The sequence below is a fragment of the Engystomops pustulosus genome, chromosome 3 (genome assembly GCF_040894005.1).
Source record: "Engystomops pustulosus chromosome 3, aEngPut4.maternal, whole genome shotgun sequence".
Taxonomy (NCBI): Eukaryota; Metazoa; Chordata; class Amphibia; order Anura; family Leptodactylidae; genus Engystomops; species Engystomops pustulosus.
Genome location: NC_092413.1, coordinates 124,189,463 through 124,205,433, shown reverse-complemented (window position 1 = coordinate 124,205,433; position 15,971 = coordinate 124,189,463). Strand labels below are relative to the sequence as shown.

General features: G+C 44.4%; 2 protein-coding genes across 2 annotated transcripts in view; one reads left to right on the top strand and one right to left on the bottom strand.

The window, feature by feature from the left end:
* CGA (glycoprotein hormones, alpha polypeptide) overlaps positions 1 to 15,971 on the bottom strand; it is a 33,270-nt gene that overhangs the window by 14,600 nt on the left and 2,699 nt on the right. The window lies entirely within an intron of this gene.
* Positions 9,741 to 15,971, top strand: part of CFAP206 (cilia and flagella associated protein 206) — a 162,674-nt gene continuing 156,443 nt past the window's right edge. Inside the window, exon 1 of the mRNA XM_072141995.1 lies at positions 9,741 to 9,744. The gene's annotated coding sequence lies outside the window, so the exon portion shown is untranslated. The remainder of the gene's footprint in view (positions 9,745 to 15,971) is intronic.

The window sequence follows — 15,971 nt, the reverse complement described above, 5'->3', positions numbered from 1 at the left end:
CGGGAGTCCCTCAGAGTCACTTGCGCAGATGGCCTGCAGTATGCTGCTTTGCCTAACTAGTGACAGCCGAATAGTCAACATCCGGCATAGTGATGACTTTTGGCTCTCCACCCTCTTGGACCCTCGCTACTGGTCCAAAATGGGTGACTTTTTCCTGCTGCTGAGAGGAAGGAACAACTGGCATACTATAGAGAAATACTGAGCACACAGTTGTCCACTGCCTATGTGTGCCATTGTCCATCCTCTGTCAGGTCTGACCGGGGGATTCCTGGCAGTCAATGCTCACGTACTACTACCATGGCTGCTGTGGGGAGCCGGGGGGGTAGGAGCAGTAGCAGTTCCATCAACAGTGGCTTAAGTCTGGATTCCTAATTAAGCAATTTCCTTCACCCGCCTAGTGAGGAGAGTAGCCGCCACTAGCAGCAGCAGGACACGAAGCAGACCCTGCACCAGCAGGTGGTGGCCTACTTGGACAGCACTTTACCACCTGAGGTAGAGGATCCCATGGACTACTGGGCAGCCAAACTTGATGCGTGGCCGCAACTTGTGGAGTTTGCAGTAGAGAAGCTGTCCTGCCCGGCCAGTAGTGTGGCATCAGAGTGGGTGTTCAGTGCGGCGGGGGCCATCGTTACCCCCAGGAGAACCCGCTTGTCCACCCTTAATGTGGAGAGACTGACCTTTGTCAAGATGAATCAGGATTGGATCGGCCAGGATTTCAACTCACCAATGCCTAATGCATCAGATTAGATCAGCCATGATGCCTCCTCCAAATGTTGAGAAATGAGTCGGGGTTCTAACTAGCTGTCTCAGCTACTATTCTGATGCTGCCACCCGCCTGATGCCACACATCTGCTGCTAGTTGCACCATCTGCCTCCTACCATCTTTACCAAGGACTGGAATTGTACGCCACCTCCACACTATATCATGGTGCCACTCTGCGGGCTCCTGCTGCTTCTAATGCTGCCTTCACACTATATCATTGTGCCACTCTGTAGGCTCCTGCTGCTGCTGCTTCTGATGCCGCCTTCACACTATATCATTGTGCCACTCTGCGGGCTCCTGCTGCTGCTTCTGATGCCACCTTCACACTATATCATTGTGCCACTCTGCGGGCTCCTGCTGCTTCTGATGCCACCAACACACTATATCATTGTGCCACCCTGTGGGCTCCTCCTGCTGCTGCTGCTTCTGATGCCACCTTCACACTATATGATTGTGCCACTCTGACACTCTTGCTGCTTCTGATGCCACCTTCACACTATATCATTGTGCCACTCTGCGGACTTCTCCTGCTGCTACTGCTACTGATGCCACCTTCACACTATATAATTGTGCTACTCTGCGGGCTCCTGCTGCTGCTGCTGCTACTGATGCCACCAATGCACAATATCATTGTGCCACTCTGCAGGTTCCTGCTGCTTCTGATGCCACCTTCACACTATATCATTGTGCCACCCTGCGGGCTCCTCCTGCTGCTGCTGCTTCTGATGCCACCTTCACACTATATCATCGTGCCACTCTGCAGGCTCCTGCTGCTTCTGATGCCACCTTCACACTAAATCTTTGTGCCACTCTGCAGGCAACCGCTTCTTCTGATGCCACCTTCACACTATATCATTGTGCCACTCTGTGGATTTCCCTGTTGCTGCCACCTGTGGACTCCTGCTGCTGCTGCTGCTTCTTCTGTCGCCACCGACACACTCTTATCATTGGGCCACTTTGTGGCCTCCTGTTGCTGCTGATGATGATGCCACCTCCACACTATGTAATTGTGCCACTCTGTGGCTTTTCCTGTTGCTGCCACCTGTGGGATCCTGCTGCTTATGCCACCTCCACACTAAATCATTGTGCCACTCTGTGGCTATCCCTGTTGCTGCCACCATGTCACCATGTGCCACCTGTGGGCCCCTGCTGCTGCTTCTGCTGCCGCCACCTCCACACTCTTATCATTGTGCCACTTTGTGGCCTATCACCTCCATAATTTGTCATTGTGCCACTCTGCAGCCTACTCATGCTGCTGCCAATTGACTGCTGTCTCCCTGGAACACCCAGTGATTTCCATAATGCTGTTTTCACCCTCCATCACTCTATGATGTTGCCACTATGTTTGGTTTTCCCCTTCATTTCATCTGTCAGAAGGATAAAAAGCTTCAGGATTGATAGCCAAAAGCAGGAGTGGATACAGAACACAGAGGACATGCAAGTATCCCATTTGCTGCCCATCTCTATTCTGGATCAACTCCTGTTTGTTTTTGGCTTTAGCAATACTGATGGATTATTGACAGATTGAAAGAGGACACTGACGCGTGAAAAGAAGGGCAAAATGATCAGTGACGTCTTTGCAAAATTACTGCCGACATCCTCTGCACTCTTTTGGGGGGCTTTTTACATGTACCCGCGTTTAACAGAACAGGTTCTGTCGTAATCTATGGAATCATCTGATGTCAGTGTAAAAAGAGTGCACTCTTTGATGTTATAGTGGGATCTTGGCCCTCAGCTCAGTCCTTTAGAGCTGGCACAGACGTTACCTTGTCAGGCTGCGTTTCCGCTTTGCTTATTTGGGGAGGTTGGAATATGTAAGTGCACATGGAAGTGAAGAGTGAAGCAATTCTAAGAGCCGTGGCTGTCATGTGTGTGTCATACTAAAACACAGCATTGTTTGAAGACCAAACCAAGCTCCCTATGCATATTTAAGCATGGCACAACGTTCTACAACTCCCTACACACTCTCTGCAGCCAGGAAATGCCTGTTTAACATTTTGATTCGATTCGGGTCGAATCAAATTTTTTCTAAAAATTTGGTGAATTCCGCTGCCTGCCAGTCCCCGTCTCCCTGCCCTCACTTACCTCTCCTGGCTCCTGTCTGTGCTCCGGCTCCCGGCGTGTAGGCCGCACGCCTCCTTGCCTGCAGTCGCACGCTCTCACCACTAGAGGGCGCGCGCGCGGACTTCTCAAGCCTTAAAGGGCCAGCGTCCTCCTGATTGGCTCCTGCTAATCCGGCTTGCCCTTTTAATCCGGCACCTCCCTTCTCTCCCTGCCGGATCTTCTTCTAGGTTCTTCTATGGTTTCCATGCCAGGCTTCCCTAAGCCGTTCCTGTGGAAGAGAAAGCCCATTAGCGTTTCCAGACGCTTTCCTGTGTTCTCCAGCGTTTCCAGACGCCTCTGTGTCTCCTGTCTCCAGCGTTCCCATACGCTCCTGGTGTGTCCTGTCTTCCAGCGTTTCCAGACGCCTCCATGTCTCCCGTCTCCAGCGTTTCCATACGCTTCCTGCTGTGCCTCCCAGAGTTCCAGTCCAGCGGTGTCTGCAGTCCGTGCCAGTGTCACCAGTGTTCCTCTGTGTTGCTTCTGTCATCCCAGGCTTGGACTGTTTCCTGCACATCCCTGTACCTTGGCTGCCACCGTGGGCCTCATACCATCTCCTGCGGTGGTCCAGAGGGTCCACTGGTCCACAGACTCCTCCCACCGGACTCTTCCCATAGAGACTTTTAGTTCCGTTGTCTGTGTGACCCGTTACAGCAAGATCCGGCCATGGACCCCGCCAAGGCCATGGATCCTGTCAAGGACATGGACTGTTCTAATGACTCAGACCAATTGCTGGCAGAGGTCCTCACCCAGCAGTCTTAACTGATTTTTTCCTGGAGAAAGGATCTGAGCGGGGTTACCACCCTGCTCCGACAGCTGCTAGACTCTCGGCTACCGCAGACTCTACTTCCGCAGCTTCCCAGTGCTGCTCCAGCTTTCCAAGAGCCACTCCAGCCTGCCTCCATGCCTCTGCAGCTGTTTGAATGCCAGCAACCACAAGTCCGACTTCCATGTCGGCTTCGCTTGGCTCCGGTGTTCCAAAAGCCTGCCGCCGTGCTTCCTCAGCTTCCAAGCTCTAATCCGGTTTTCCAAGAACCACTCCAGTCGGCCGCCATGCTTCCACCGCTGCCAAGTTCTCCACCGGCCTTCCCAGAGGTCGCTCCAGTGTCTCCACCGGCCTTCCCAGAGGTCGCTCCAGTGTCTCCACCGGCCTTCCCAGAGGTCGCTCCAGTGTCTCCACCGGCCTTCCCAGAGGTCGCTCCTGTATCTCCGCCGGCCTTCCCAGAGGTCGCTCCAGTGTCTCCACCGGTCTTCCCTGTGACCTCTCCAGATTCTCCGGCTTTCCTAGAAGCCACTCCGGCCTCCGGCTTCCAAGAGCCGCTCCTGCCTCCGCAGCTTCCCAGTGCTGCTCCGGTCTCCCAAGAGCCACTTCAGCCTCTGGTTGTACTGCTTGCAGAGGAGTCTATGCAAGTTTGTCCTGTCTCTGCTTTTCTCCTTAGGTGTTCCATCACCGAGATGAATTGGAGGAGGCGAAAGAAGAGGCTGAAGAAGAAGAGAAGAGGGGAACTAAAGGGGGGGGGGTACTGTCACGGGTGCACCCGCGATCCATGTCGCGGATCGCGGGTACACCCATGCTCCGCTGCCTGCCAGTCTCCGTCTCCCTGCCCTCACTTACCTCTCCTGGCTCCTGTCTGTGCTCCAGCTCCCGGCATGTAGGCCGCACGCCTCCTTGCCTGCAGTCGCACGCTCTCACCACTAGAGGGCGCGCGCGGACTTCTCAAGCCTTAAAGGGCCAGCGTCCTCCTGATTGGCTCCTGCTAATCCGGCTTGCCCTTATAATCCGGCACCTCCCTTCTCTCCCTGCCGGATCTTCTTCTAGGTTCTTCTATGGTTTCCATGCCAGGCTTCCCTAAGCCGTTCCTGTGGAAGAGAAAGCCCATTAGCGTTTCCAGACGCTTTCCTGTGTTCTCCAGCGTTTCCAGACGCCTCTGTGTCTCCTGTCTCCAGCGTTCCCATACGCTCCTGGTGTGTCCTGTCTTCCAGCGTTTCCAGACGCCTCCATGTCTCCCGTCTCCAGCGTTTCCATACGCTTCCTGCTGTGCCTCCCAGAGTTCCAGTCCAGCGGTGTCTGCAGTCCGTGCCAGTGTCACCAGTGTTCCTCTGTGTTGCTGCTGTCATCCCAGGCTTGGACTGTTTCCTGCACATCCCTGTACCTTGGCTGCCACCGTGGGCCTCATACCATCTCCAGCGGTGGTCCAGAGGGTCCACTGGTCCACAGACTCCTCCCACCGGACTCTTCCCATAGAGACTTTTAGTTCCGTTGTCTGTGTGACCCGTTACAATGTTCATAATCCCGGAATACCCCTTTAAGTTCAAAACCTTTGTGCTTAAAGGACAGGTGTCATCAGGTATCTGTTACTAATTCTGTCACCACTACTTGTGAGCAGCTCACAAGGACCCCATCCCAGCCTTTATCTAGTTAATTCATACATTTATCATTCTGGGTAGATGCTTAAGTCTATGCAGAATTGTGAGGTAGAAGGGGAGAGCGTAACGGCATGACGTAGTCATGCTGCACGCCGGTTTCTCGCCCGCTCTCTCGACTTCCCTGATGGCCATGACAGGGGTTACAAGGGAAGGAGTTACTTCGGTCGGGGAAGATACTCCGATCAGCTGATAACCGCTAGTCGGCTGTATGCGGTACCTGCGGCGGATGACGAGGCGGAGGTTGATCCGGATGCCGGTGTGTGTGGTGCTGGCTCACTTTGTCTGGTGAGGAGGCCCAAGTGAGGAGCTAGGAGAAGTGGTGGCGGCCCTGAGGCGGGGAGGTCCGTTCGTCCGTGGGAACACTACCACTTGTGGAGGATTCTCGGGTTCGGAGCGGGAGCGACGCGACCAGAGGAGGCTTCTACGAGGATGGTGTGACCGGACTGCTGGGCTGTATTTGTCCTTGCCTACAATTGCTGTTTGCCTACAGTGAAGATTTGGAACATCTTGGAAGTGGTGTATACACAGAGTGGTGAGATGAGCTGGCTTATTACTTTCTTACCCTGTGGTTTCCACTAATTCAGGATAATGGACTCTGGATGGGGCTCCTCTTATCTATGTGTTGAAGTCTAACCGGCATCAGAAACTAATTAATTAACGTTTTTGGGACGTTAACTACTAACTAACTTTTTCTCCTGTGTGGATATTCCGCCTCGACACTTAACCATGAGACCGCTATAGGCACTTATGTAGCAGTGCTACTAAATCTTTAACCACAAACCCGTTTACTACTAACTACTACTAACTACTAACTGCTCAGCTTTTGCTTTATACCTCTAATGTGGCAATGCTATTAATTTACTGAACAGATTGAATAAGATTTATAGTTTGTCATCAACCCATACCAACTATTATATGCTGCATTTAATAACTTGTCTTTTGCAATATATTGTGCGCTAAAGTACGCTAAAGTGTTTAACGGACCTTTATTAAGTGATACTGTCTAACATTGCTCAAGGTCTAATAACGGGCTTAGTGCAACAAGCGCCAACTAAAGAGCTTAATAGGCGGTTTTTGTTTGTGGTATTTATATTATCTAGGTTGGCTATAATCTGTTTTGTTAAGTGTTGTTCCTGTAATAATTTGTTGCTACGTCATCTGTAATGGGTAAATCTGATTGTGACTTTACAGATTTATAGGTTTATATATGATTATTCGGTGATCTAAATTCACGAATTAACGGGTCTCCATATATAGAAATATATATAGAAATATTTAATACAGTCTGTATATGGTATTGGGGTTATAGGCGGCTCTGTGATTTAGGCTATTCTACTCAATAATCGATCATATACCCTACAAATTGTGAGGTTGTTATCCCTCGGAGTCTCCCAGGTAGGGGTTTACAATGGGCCCCAAAAACGCATCAAGAAAATCTCTGGGGTCATCCTCCCCGAAAGAGAAGGGGGGTTCAAATAAAGCTGATAATTCAGCAAAAATAGACAAATTATGGAAGAACACTGGTTAAAAATCAGGGAGCAGAGGGTCAAGACCCTAAGAATAAGTCTCAGGGCTCGAGATTTGGGGTATTAGAGGGTGAAGAACAAGGAGAAGAGGAGATAGAGGTTGGCGGGGAAAATGCGATGTTAAAGGAAATATTAGCCTCGATCAAGGTCTGCAGTAACGCAATTGGAGAACTAACAGAACAGGTGGGGGCCCTAAGAGGAGACGTGTCTTTGCTGAGAGAGGACCTTAACAAGGTTAGAGAGAAACAAAAGTTGTCAGAAGAGAAAATATCCAAAATGGAAAAAGAGGTTAATGTTATAAAGAAAAATATGTGCTCCATGGAAAAAGAGAACACCTCTCTTAAAAATAGATTGACAGAGTTAGAGGACAGGTCCAGGAGGGCTAACTTAAGAATGGTAGGGGTCCCGGAGCGATCAGAAGGGGAGAACACGGTTAAATTTGTCAGGGACTGGCTCATTGAGAAAATAGGCAAAGAGAATCTACCACCCAATTTTGATATAGAGCGAGCACATAGGATCCCGACGGTATTGAAAATTCCCGGGAATACGCCACGAACAATTATATGTAAAGTTCTTCTCTCCAGAGATAGGGACACGATACTCAGACGAGCACGCGACCATAAAGAGCTTACAGTCCATGGCGTCAAAGTTGAGTTGTACCCTGACTTTTCTAGGGACACCTTACAAAAAAGGAAAAGTTTCTCTGAAGTAAAAAGAAGGTTAAGAGAAAAAGATATCATTTATTCCCTTTTACACCCGGTGAAATTAAAAATTCTATATCAAGATCAGTCCCATTTTTTCAGTACTCCTGAACAAGCCTCTGAGTGGATGGATTCAAAAGGGCTGTGATATAGACAGGAATATGTTTTGATAAGGCCATCACCATGGGGGGGATGGGGAGCGGGTGGGAACGGGTTAGTGGCTCAAGTAGGTAGAGTTCTACAATTGTAGGACAGGTAGTAGGGAAGGGGGGGGGTAGGGGGGAGGGAGGGTTGCTGGAGGTAGAAAGGAGAGGGGGTTTTTTTTTTTTTTTTTTCCTCCCTCCTTTTACTCGTGATAAAAAATGGGAATTATTAGGCTTATCTCATGGAATATAAGAGGGTTGAAGGACCGGTTGAAACGGTGTATCATTTTTGATTATATTAGTAAACAATTGCCTGCTATTGTTATTCTGTTGGAAACACATCTTAATAAAGACACTACATATTTAATAGAAAGAAGATGGGCAAGCCAATGCTATAGCTCGGTTTTTTCATCCTTTTCTAGGGGAGTTTCAATTTTGATCCATCGGGCTATCGAATTTAAAGTAATCGATTCCCAATGTGACATGGATGGGAGATATGTTTTCCTCCATGGTATATTGGAAGGTACTAGATGTGTTGTTGCAGGGATTTATATACCTCCCCCTTTTAGATATGCGGTCTTATTGAGTTTATTACGGTTTATGGAGAAAGTGGGAGAATGTCCTATATTGGCGTTAGGGGATTTTAATTCAGTATTCTCTGATAGGGAAGATAGAATGGGGAAAAGTCAGTCTGCAAAACTGATGGTTAGGGATTCCCCCTTTTCTAGATTTTGCCACGAAATAGGGATGCTAGATGTATGGAGGCTGTTATATGGCGATAAGCCAGCCTATTCTTGTTTTAATCGCTCTCACGACTCTCTGTCTAGAATAGATCTCGCACTTGTGAATGAAGCCGCAGGCGCTTGGATAAAAAAAATGAGATATGATAATCGTTTGATCTCAGATCACTCCCCGATAGTTCTGGAGCTATTTGGCTCTATTGAACCACCTTGTCGATTTTGGAAACTTAATCCACATTGGTTATCTTTGACAACGAATGAAGATAAAATTAAGAAAGATATAGGGCACTTTATTGAAGTGAGTAAAAATGGTAATAATTTGGCCCTGTTATGGGACTCATTAAAATCCTATTTGAGGGGCATCCTTAATTCGGAGGTGATTTTCCTCCGAAAGCAGTATGCAAAGCAGGAAAGACTGCTGAAGGAGGAGGTCAGAAAGAGTGAGAAGGATTTCCAGGGGAATAGATCACAAAATTCTTTAGATAAGTTTAAACAGGCACAAGAGCGGTATAACAAATTTATTTCTAATAAAGCAATGCAAAAACTTCTTTTTTTGGACCAGACAGCACACTGCGAGAGCGGGTTATCATCTAAAAGGCTTTTACAGAAAGTTAAAAAGCAACAGGAGGTAAATAGAATACAGACAATCAAGAATAACGCTGGGGAAATAGTATACAGTCAAAGTGAGATTAAGGAGGCATTTTTACAGTTTTTTCAAAGTGTGTACACCTCTGATTTAGAGGTGTCAAGGGCTAATATAAAGACATACTTAGATAGTATTGATATACCTAAACTTCAAGCGAACAAGAAAGATCAACTCTTCTCCCCAATTACGATTAAAGAGATAGAACAGACAATTTCCTCTACAAGACGTAATGCCTCACCCGGCTTAGATGGATTACCTTTAGAGATATATGAAAGATTTGGGGCTATACTCCTCCCTCTCTTGGTAGAGGTTTGGGAGAATGCACAGGTTGTGGGACGACTCCCCGAGTCTTGGTATGAGGCAGGTATTGCTCTGATCGGGAAAAAGAATAAAGATCTGGCTGAAAGAGAATCCCAATCTCGCTCTTGAATGTAGATGCAAAATTAATGGCCAAATTGCTGTCTAATAGATTGAAAATGGTGGTTCCATTCTTAGTACATCAAGATCAGTGTGGCTTTGTGGGAGGGCGCCACATTGGAACTAATATTAGGCGGCTTTTTATGAGCTTGCAGATGGGACGGGGGGGGGTCCCGCACCATCCTGTCGTTGGACGCTTCGAAAGCCTTCGACAGGGTGGAGTGGGACTTCCTCTGGGAAGTATTGGATAGGTTCGGACTGGGAGATGGATTCGTGAAGTGGATTAAACTTTTTTATGTTGATCCTAGAGCCTGTATTAAGATAAATAGGGATTTTTCTTCCTTTTTCTCTTTAACAAGGGGCACTAGACAGGGGTGTCCCCTGTCCCCTCTTCTATTCGCCATGTTCATTGAACCTCTGGCAATTAAGATTAGGGCTAGTAGAGGGATTGGAGGGGCAGGGGTTGGAGGCCCAGATGATAAGATTATGCTTTATGCCGACGATATTCTCCTCTGTCTTAAAGATTCGGGAGAGTCAGTTCCGGCTGCATTGAGATTGATCAATGAGTTTGGTAGGTATTCCGGCTTTGAGATCAATGTTCAAAAATCAATATTGATGCCCTTAGATGATGATTCACTGATTAATCTAGGACAAGTAGATCTGAAAGTCTCCTCAACCGTGGAGTACTTAGGTTTAAAGATCGGTACCAGGGTAGGCGATTACATAGCACTGAATCTGGTCCCTTTATTGACCAAGTTGAAATGCAAGGTTAATACTTGGAGTTCCCTGCCTCTGAATAGAGCAGAGAGGGTTACCCTAATAAAAAGTATACTATTACCACAACTGCTATATGTGCTGTGTAACTGTCCATGTTGGATTGATAAGAAATGGTACGCCTTTATTCGGGCCATCATTAATAAACTATTATGGGGGAGGAAAAAAGTACGTATCAAACAAGAATACCTGATGAGGGATAAGTGTAAAGGAGGTCTCTCTCTCCCGTCTTTTTATCATTATTTTTTAGCCGCTCAGATCCAGTTCCTAATTGAAAATAAGCATAGCACGCTGTTTGGGACACTTTCTGATATGGTGGGGAGGAGATTTAAATCTATTTTTGCCTTGCTGGAGTCAGGTCAACTAAAGACTCTCTATAGGAAAGAATTTCCAATAGCAGCATTGTTGATAAATACATGGAAAGAGGTGAAGGGGTTTCTAGGGATTCAAGGGGGTTTTAATTTTACACCTTTATGGGGTAATCTCAATATTCCAGAGTTCTATAAAATGGAAGAAGTTGTATTCTGGGAAAAAAGGAATATTACCTGTTTGGAGCACTTGGGGAGGAACGGGGAATTGCCTCCCTTCCAACACTGGGTGGATAAGGGTATCCTTAAAAAAGGGGAGTTATTTAGATACTGGCAGTTTGCCCACGCATATAGAAGTGAAAAAAATCAAGACATATTTAAGGTAGAGGGAAGTAGTAAGTTCACATCATTGATAGAGTTAGGAGTAATGCCAAAAAATTTAGCTAGGATATATCGTTTTCTTCGGAATAATATTGATATGGTAATGGGACATACTAGTCAATCTAAATGGTCCAACCAGATTGGAATGATTACTGAAACACAATGGGGGGAGATTTATAAGAATGTCATTAGGTCCACGATAAATCTAAATCATAGATGTACACAATTAAATATATTATATAGGACACTTTTTTCTCCACAACTTATGTTTAAGACTGGGTTAAAGGATAACTCAAATTGTATGAGATGTATGACAAACAATGCTGATGTTCTCCATGTCCTATGGGAATGCCCGAGGATTGGGAATTTTTGGAATGAAATCTTTGAGTGTGTTGAGGCTCAGGCAGGTTGCTCTTTACCACGCATAGCTGCTCTCGGTATCCTGGGACTAATTCCAACTGATATAGGTTCGAGATGTAAAAGAGACCTGGTATTAAAAGTGCTATTTTTGGCAAGATTGGTTCTGATTAGACATTGGAAAGACGCTAAGGCTCCAGTAGTAAAGGAATGGCATCATTTAGTAGAACGTATAAAGATATATGAATGTGCATATGAAAAACGCTATAGAAAGGGGAGAGGTCTTAATGAACTTTGGGACCAATGGAATTTATGAGGAGGGAGAGGAATATGGGTTAATGAAATAGAGGAATTGAACTTCGTCTTTGTTTTCTTTTTTTTTTTTTTTTTGTTGTGTTTTTCCCGACTATCTCCAGCATGGGTGGTTTGGGTGGGAGAGGGCGGTATGGTAAAATTGGGTGTAATGATAGATATGCGGTTAATTCTAATTATGATCTTATCTGATAATGGATTAGTAAGTAGGGCAAAGGGAAGTGTACGAGTCACAAATTGGTCGGACTATCTGTCTGTTTGTTTCAGAAGTTTATTAAAAAGTACTATGAGGACTGTATAACTAATAAGGGTGGGGGAGGGTGTTACAATAATAATCCTGTTTATATACTCTACTGTTTTTAAAGAAATGTTTGTAGAATATATCTTTTGTATTATGAACTTGGAAAAATAAAAAAGTTATAAAAAAAAAAAAAAAACATTTATCATTCTGAAATCATATTTACTTTATTATGCAAATGAGTCTGGGCACATAAAGTGATGTCACCCCTATTACCCCTCTCCTCTTCTCCCCCTGCTCATGTCTGACATCTGTCTTCTCCCATACACATGTGAGAGACATAGGCATCATTTAGATGTCAGCTAGAGACACAGATAAGCACCTGCCATGCTCCCATCTCCCATACACATGGCTGCATCCTGAAGTGGTTGTATCTCTCATACACACACAGACTACAGCGGGTGTGGCCTCCAGCATCAGGAAGCACGTAGAGGAGCAAACACCAGGAGTGTCACATCATTACACAGACTGTCAGTCAAGCACTGGGGGAGTGGCTGTGAATCCCACTCATAAGCTGGACTGCTGAATATGAAAATGGCTCATTTAACTCATCTGAAGTAATTTGCATACAGCTTTAGGACCGGATTTTTTGGGGTTACAAGCATGTAGAAGAACAATGTAGGGAGCGGGGCAAAGCTTTCTAATGGTTTATGAAAATATGTTTAGTTTTGGGGGTTAATTTGCCTGAAAAGTTCTCATTAGCTTTTTTACTTCGTTTTCCATCCTGTATCTTTTTTGTCTCTTCTTACATTTTATTTTACCAACTGTTTAATTGCTGACCTGTGATCGTTCAATCTGATTGTTATACATCTTGTGGTTAATCCACGTAGGCTTTGCACCAAGGTAATTTTTAGTATTTTAAGTAAAAAAGCCTTTAATGTTAATATCATGACCTATTAATAGGTGTACAATACTTTTCCCTTTGATCTGCTATTTTGGCAATTCATAGAAAGTGCCACATTTTTTCTTATTGCACCAAAGAATTAATAAGTATAAGAAGAATATCTCTGGCACTAACCACTCAGTATACACCTTCATAATTAATAATATTAATAATTCCTTTATTTATGTAGCGCACACAGATAAGGCAGCCCTGCACAGAGCTTGCCAATTTAGTCCCTGTCCCCATGGGGCTCACAATCTATTCAACCTACCAGTATGTTTTGGAGTTAATTCTTAATTTTATTTATTGATGTAATCTTATAAAAATATCTAAAAAAGGATGATCAAATTTCTGGGTGTCTTAGTTGTCTTTATATTATAGTGAAGTATTTCACCTTGTGTCTCCATTTACCCTTCCATATAGATTGTGAGTCCTCACGGACAGGGTCCTCCTCCCACTTGTTTCATATCACTTTAGTTTGTATGTGATTCCCTTACTGATTGTACAGTACCATGGAATAAAAAATGCTCTATGAAAAATAATAATAAAGTGAAGAAAGGAAATAAAAGCCTTATTCCAAAGTGATATAATTTTGCATATGTATGGACATATCTATATTATGACACACTTCTCATAATACCTCTGTTTACAATGTGCCTACAGGCGGTCCCCTACTTAAGAACACCCGACTTACAGACAACTCCTAGTTACAAACGGACCTCTGGATATTGGTAATTTACTGTACTTTAGCCTTAGGCTACAATAAACAGCTATAACAGTTATCAAAGGTGTCTGCAATTAAGCTTTGGTTCTAACGACAACACAACATTTTTAAAATCCAATTGTCGCAGAGACCAAAAAATATTTACCTGGGTATACAATTATAAAATATACAGTTCTGATTTACTTACAAATTCAACTTAAGTACAAACCTACAGAACCTATGTTGTACGTAACCCGGGGACTGCCTGTATATGATCCATATGTCAATAGTGTATGCTTTACTATAGTCCCAGATTGCAATAATCAGCTGTAAAGTGTCTGTAATGAAGCTTTATTGATAATCCTTGGCCCAATTACAACAAAAAAATGTTTAAAATCCAATTGTCACTGGGGCCAAATTTTTTTTCATCTGGATCTACAATGATAAAATATACAGTTTCTACTTACATACAAATTCAACATAAGAACAAACCTCCGGACCCTATCTTGTACGTAGCCCGGGGACTGACTGTAATTCACAATTTTACACTAGCCCAGCCTCTTGTGCCTTTTAATACCTTAATCCAAGGGAACAATTCTGTGAGTGTGATATAGGGGCACCGGCAGTATTAGGGAAAATATTTGAGGGGTTTGTTAGAGATGCTATCCTGGAGTATCTCACTGTACATAACCTTATAACCCAGTATCAGCATGGGTTTATGAGGGATCGGTCCTGTCAGACTAATCTGATTGGTTTCTACAAGGAAGTCTGGATGACTGGATGACTTTCTGGACAGAAAAAATATCATAGGTTATGGGGATAAAAGATTTATTTCATTCTTAAATTTGCGTCTTGCGTCTTTTTCCTGCCTTGTATACTATAATAACAAAAAAGCTTACAAAGTTATCAAATTCATTCTATTCCCCCAGACATAACAGGTTGTGTACACAAATAAATCAGCTTCTGTAGCAAGGAGGCCTGTGACTTACAAACTCCCTATCAAATTTTACTACAGGCCTTTATACAGTCACTATAAATTGGCGCCAAGAGAGTAATGCTCCTTGTGCACGGTTACCCTCTGTGTCTGCACAGGGGCCTCAGTTCTCTCAGTGACCCATCTGGCAAACACGTGGTCTCACTGACGCTGTCACTTGTCCTCTCAGCAGGGTTCCTGAAGCCAATCCTCTCCTTCAGATCTGGAATCCTGCCACACTTCCACAGTCTGTGATCTAGTTCTCCTTGCAGTGCTTTTGTCCCTTAAGGAATGCTCTCACACATGGATTACACTGGAACAATCAGTCAATAGTCCTCCTTCTTCCAGGCCTCTGCACCACACTCCTAAGATGGTTGCCCCACACTGTATCTGCCATGAGCTCCACCTCTCAAGAAAAGGGTCTCTATGTCACTACCAAAGGGGCTTTGGTTTGCCTGTGTATGGTTCATGGTGTGCCAAATTCAGGATTCTGGTACCCTCTGCACTGCTCCGACAAAGTGCACCATTTCTTTGGTGCACCTTTAACATGGGATGTGTGACACACTTCTGTCAAAATTTTCTTCAAAAATGTGGAGCATGGTCCGACTGAGCACCAGAACGCACATTTCAGTGCAGAAATTTGTGTTGCATGAAGAATAGTGCAGCCGCATGGTCATGTGTGACACAAAAGTGCAACTTAAATACCTGTACAAGCAGTTTGCACTGAAAAGAACATGCGCTGAAAAGAAAGTCGGCCAGAAAACTAGTACAAGCACCTTATTAAATATGGGTCATTAATTTCAATGGGCTTAAATGAAAATTTTCTGTGTTCATATCATGTGCTGCATTCTTTTGTTAGATTTTCCTATGTTCCCAAGTTAATTGTCGTTTAATGAATATTAATGGACTTTAATGATATTTCAGGAGAGGGCAGATGTACCCTACTGTATGTTGCTTGAATTGCAAATACAATTTGGAAAATATACATGCTTGCATCGCTGTTTGGTGTACCTAATACAAATGCACCATAATAACAATTTACTGCAATACAGTTTTATTGCAATATAATGTATGAACAATCAGAACCCCTAGGGCCAAATACACCCTAGAAAAAAGTTTTTAAAAATTTTTCAAGATCAGTGAAACCATCATCTCGTGTCACAAAAAATTACACTTTACTTAGTTTGGTCCACCAAATTATAAAAAATAAGGATATAAGACTCTTTTTTGAAAAGATTCCAATTTTTTGAAAGGTATTAAAACTAGATCAATTTGGCAACACTGTGATTGTACTCATGACTTCAGACGGCTATATCTCCTGAACCCTGGCATTTAGAAACACAATCTAGGTCATATTAAAATGGAGAATCTCTCCTTTAATATTATTATAAGATATACACATTTAAAGTTGCAGTAAAAAAAATTTGATTTTATATAGAGCTTTCTATTTCTGAGATTAACAGTGGATATCTCTGTTTCTGTTAACATTCAAACACATCTTAACATCCATTCTTGGAGA